Source organism: Glandiceps talaboti, chromosome 10, assembly GCF_964340395.1.
Source record: "Glandiceps talaboti chromosome 10, keGlaTala1.1, whole genome shotgun sequence".
Lineage (NCBI taxonomy): Eukaryota > Metazoa > Hemichordata > Enteropneusta > Spengelidae > Glandiceps > Glandiceps talaboti.
In genome coordinates, this window is record NC_135558.1 from 17,979,883 (window position 1) to 17,985,536 (window position 5,654).

Sequence of the window (5,654 nt, forward strand, 5' to 3'; positions counted from 1 at the left end):
TGTTCAACTTTCTCTTTAAAGAAATAAAGAAAAGTATTAGTAGATTTTTTGTGTGAAAATTGTTCGAGGTGAGTTTGGGAAATGATGGATGCATTATAAGTTTTGTTGAGTCTTGCCACAGGGAGCCCAGGAATCGTGTTACAAACAAACAAACAATGTAAATGTACAAACAAAATATTTATGAGTAAATTTAAATACCATAATACATAGATAACTGTCTATAGATTTCATTAGCGATGCATTATATACAGGACTATATACTTATATGTTATTCTCCAATATTTTCCTTCGTTCAGCCAAGGAAAATATGATTGACCTAAGGGGGCTTTGTCATTGCAAGTCTATAGATGAGTAGTGACAAGGCCCCTTAGGTCACAAGTATTTTCCAGCTGAATAAAGAAAAATATTTGAGAATAACATAATTATACAAGCTCCAGTAATATCAAAGAAAAATTGGGGAAAATAATAGCAATTTTGAATGTTTTGACTCGTATTTCAAACACAGCAGAACCAGTGACGTAGACATGCATTGTCGTGACGTAGAATGACCAGATTATATATTCCATATTTTATGCTTGTGCATGGTATCATGAACTATGTTACTATGAACCTATACATACAGCCAAAACAAAACCTATTGTTAACCTTATATGGCCATATACTAGAATCAAGATTAAATATTCATACCCACATATCCATATATAGATATTGAAAGCCATCCAGAGTTAATCATGCGTTTATGGTATTTTCATTGATATATTTGTGTTTGTTTGTTTGACATGTTTTTGACTTTTGTTTATTTGTTTGTTTGTAACAATTTAAGTTCCTGGGCTCCACGCCCTGTGGTCTTTCTTGTGCCCTAAATACTATGCACTGTAACTATGTGTGTTATTATACGGCTACAGTCCCAAACTGTAACTAATACCCAATCACTAGTATTGACTTACACACTTGAGATTATGTAGCACATTGCTCTTGTTTCAAATTATCAAGGTTAAATTCTGAAGACTAGAAGTGGATAGGGGTAATGTAGACTTCAAGGAATGTGACTTAGTTTAGAGAGGCCTGTATACAGTGATCAGGTGGTGGGGGAGGGTGGGTGGGTGGGGAAATTTTTTCCACATATTTGCTGCCTTAGATTTGATTTACTGGTATGGCTTAGGGTTACATTAGTCTAGACATTGACCTAGTTTGGTATGTCCAGGTATTAATTCAGTGACTGAAACAAGCTTTGATAAAGTAGTGCCAGTGTTGGTGGTTGGACATCTATAAGCAAGCCAAGGGGGTGGGGTGGGGTGGGGGTGGGGGTAGGGGTGGGGGGTCAGGAGGGTCACTATTTGACTGAATACTGTTGTATATCCAGGGCTGAATTCTATACCAATGGGGGATAATTTAGAGACATTATCTAGTCTGTAGGCACTCAGTGCTTGTGTGGTCTTTCCAAGGTTGACAAGTCTGTATACGGGCTGAGGGGAGGGGATGTGGGTGAGGGGGATATAATCTAGTCTAAACACTGTACTTCAGACCCTAAGTACTTCTGTGGTATTTCCTGAAAGTAGGCCCAATGGTAACCTTTGAAATGACATGAAATCATTAACCACAACATGAGATAGGAGCTACTATTAAATGAAATATATGACATTCTATACCAACATTGGAATTTGTGCCATTGGTATTAACTGTAACATTTCGAACAGTTGCCATCATATCAATACACACAGTATACATGTATATCTGTCATGACCAAACATTCATACACCAGGAATTCAGCCCACTTCCATAAGACAACATTGCAGTATACCCTCTGCCAAAGTCGGGAGATATCGACAAAATAAAGGGGCATGAATATTTTATTGCTTTATTTGGTTTATGCCGACAGCGCAATTTCATAGAATGCTGATAAAAAATAGTATAAACTGACATACTATTAGATTATGAAAACAATTTTACTTTACATTTTAATACTTGTCAGATCCCCATTGGTATTGTGTGCTAAATTAAACAGCCTGTGATCCCCACTGGTATTGTTTGATAAATCCAACAACATATGGTGTTTGTTTTTATGAAAATATCTTTCACCAATGAAAGGTTCCATGAAGTATTTTGTAATAATTTTTTTAACTGACATTGAATTTGTGATCTGTTCAAAAATTCGTGTCAGTTAGGATAGAGGAATGAATAGTGTAGTGATCAGCCGTTCTCAAGTCAACAGGTAGGCTAGGAATCAAGTAAAGAAATTCATAGGTACACTATCACATTGTACTGAGTTTGTAGATTTGATTTGACTCTCAACTTTTAACATCGATCCACTGAACATATGTGAGTGAATTAAAGTCTCGATCCAAGTTGATGTATATTTTATGACTATGTATATGTCAAGTTTTATGATCACCATCTGTGTAAGTTTGTCTTAGAGTTAATGATAACATTGCATTGTCATGTTATGAGGACAGGACACTCAGCTATCGTATAGACACTAAAACCTTCCCATATAATATTGTTGCTTTTTATGTATAGCACCTTTCAACTCTGTGTTCAAAGTGCTTTACAATTACAATGAGTAACACTAAAGTAAAGCACTTTCTCTATGCTGCTACACTCGTTTATAGCATTTAAATATCAAGTATAAAAGTATACTGTTTCAATTGGTTTATTTACAAGCCTGGCATATGGTCTTTCTAATGTGGTCAATTAGCAAATGAAACGGTATACTTTTACACTTGATATGGATGCTATAAACGATTGTGGTACATACAGAAAACGCTTTACTTTGGTGTTATGGGTTGTATTACCCCGGTCATGGATCTATAGTGGCACACTATACTTTACTTTCTCAACTCGCTTTATTTTCTCAACTCCCTGAGTGGCATAAAATCCATTGCAGCCTCCATAAGCATTTCGGATTAAAGCATTCACATTGCAGCCTCTGTCCTACCAGGTCCCCAATTATACAGCTGGGTTGACTGAGGCAATGTCATTGAGTCACTGGTCCACATCAACATATACTGTGGTGCAAAGGTTATAGATAGAAAATGCTGTCTCTAAAAATTAGTAAAATACACACTTACAGAAACACACAGTACATATACATCATACAGTCAGCACAATGCAGATATGGCAGATACACATTCGTCTGTCTATTCGTCCACACCCATGTGATATATACAACATGCATGTACACTTTAAGGCATAAAAAATATTGTTTGGTTCCAGTTACCCGACCCCCACCTAGTTTTTCACTGCCAATCCTAAACTGTCCTCAGTATTCGAGAGAAAAAATAATATCATTAAAATTGTGAAGTCTTGCGAGAAATAGTGGATGTGGAAACTGACATCAACTTAAAAAAAGACAATATAAAACTGTTCTTTCAATCTGTAATGGCTGTACATCTGATGAGAAGAAACCAATAACACAGAGACTATGTGGAAAACAATGGAAAACATAACTACCCGAACTACACTCACACTTTAAAAAAAAAAGGAAAAAAAAGGAAGAAACATCTACCTACCCCACCTATTCTAAACTTGACCATAAAAGGAAACCATACATTTTTTTAGCCCTAATTATACATGTGCAAAACTGTAATAGGAAAGTATAAATTTAGACAGTCTACATATCTTGTTGGCTGGTCTAGCTGCCCACTTTAGCTTTAGACAAAGAGTTGATCACCAAATATCTGGTTTCAATTTGCCTATATATTTATATCAACTGTATCATATTTTTTATAATGTAATTACAAATGTAATTGATTCCTGAGTGACTACATAAAACTGACGATGAAAAGTTATAAGGCCAGTCAAGTGATTTATGATCACAGCTGTAATAATCTATAAAGTCGTGTTATGATCTCTGATCTATAGTTATTACTTCATCTGTCTGTCGTCAATATGTTGGTTTCAGTGATACCAGGTGCAGGTCATCTCCCATAGCTATAGACTTTCTATTCTGTGACCTTAAATAGCTCTATAATCGCTCAAATTTCAAACTGACTGAGCAATTAACTCATTCTGTTGTGGTCATCCCTGAATTGGACAAGTCTTAGAACAGTTGATGAAGGCCAAGTGATTTGGCAATGATACATATGAAGTATCTGTACAAGAATTAAAGGTCAAAGGTCAAAGGTCAGAACTAATTCCATTACGGGGTCAAAGTTTTTTGTTTTTGGTGATAGAAGGCTGGTATTTGTATATTTTATCTATTCATTTGTTTTGTTAGGTTTATGTATTTTTAAAGTTGGAGAGGGGGACAGTTACTTTAGAAATTTAATGTCTTTCTGGTAATTATATTGACAAGTGGAAATCTTACTTTTATGATCTTGTTGAGGGTGGGGGGGGGGGTGTATGGAGTCGAGTAAGCAACTCACAATATCTCACAGAGAATGATGATGGTGTTAAAGTGCCTCAATCAGGAAGAAAATAAAGTTTTTCTCCATGCAAATTTCAGGTGCACTGTAGTACCTTCTTCTTGGAAGCACTGCCGTAATGACACAAATGTGATAGGACATTGGTGTATGTGTGTGTGTGTGTGTGTGTGTAAAATATTCAACTAGTCTTTAGTGTTCCTGTCCAGGGATCTGCTAGAGCAAAGGCATGTCATCCCTATTTCTGTGCTCAGTGAATTCATAACATTTTGTCGGATGTTGTTTTGTTTACATTCATAACTATGCACTGTTTGCGTAGACACACCTGCATCTATTTATACATTAGCTGATATCACGTCTGTGGTACTCGAACCATTACAAATACTTTTCTAAAGAACTGAAAAAAAAGGTCAAAATTACAGCAAGCACATTTTTTAATATTCAAACCTCACCCTTAGACAGAGATAAAAATTCCCTCAGACAGCTGCCTGTTCATGTTCAATACAGATTTACAGTCATCAAGTAAACAAGTGCTCTCTGCAGTGACCTGCATTGTCAGAGTGTAGTGGACTATGTCGTCAAACTGGATTGAATGGTTGTTGTCTATATAACCAGTTATATAATGTCCATCAAACTTCATGTTTTCTTGGGGGTTTGTTTTAAAAAAAGGACAGAATTGTCAGTTGTTCATTTGATGGTTTTCAGAGCTTTCAGGACACTGCAGATATATAATGATTAATAAAAATTTGTGAGGGGGAGGTGACTTGATAAGTTAATGAACTTGTTTACCTCGTACATCAGTCTAGGTTCAGACTCATCCATGGATGGCTGATTTTGAATAAATGGTTATACAAAAAATTAAGCGGTTTGACCTTGCTGAATACAGTACACCCATATAGCTTTATACACTTGGTAAGCTGGTTTTGAGCTTCAGTCATACTGCTCCGACTGGATTTCTTTTAAAACAAGGCTAAAGTTTCCATGTCAATGTTAGCATGGGAGGGAGGGAAGGGGAGGGAGGGAGGGAGGGAGGGAGGAGAGAGAGAGAGAGAGAGAGAGAGAGAGAGAGAGAGAGAGAGAGAGAGAGAGAGAGAGAGAGAGAGAGAGAGAGAGAGAGAGAGAGAGAGAGATAGAGATTGATTGATTGATTTAACACACAGACAGGGACAGAGACGGAGAGAGAGAGAGATATATATATTCAGTGAGATTAACAGATATAGAGAGAGGGAGAGATAGAATTGCTTTTTATGAAAAATATGGCTGCCAAATAAATCCATTCTGCGAAATACATAA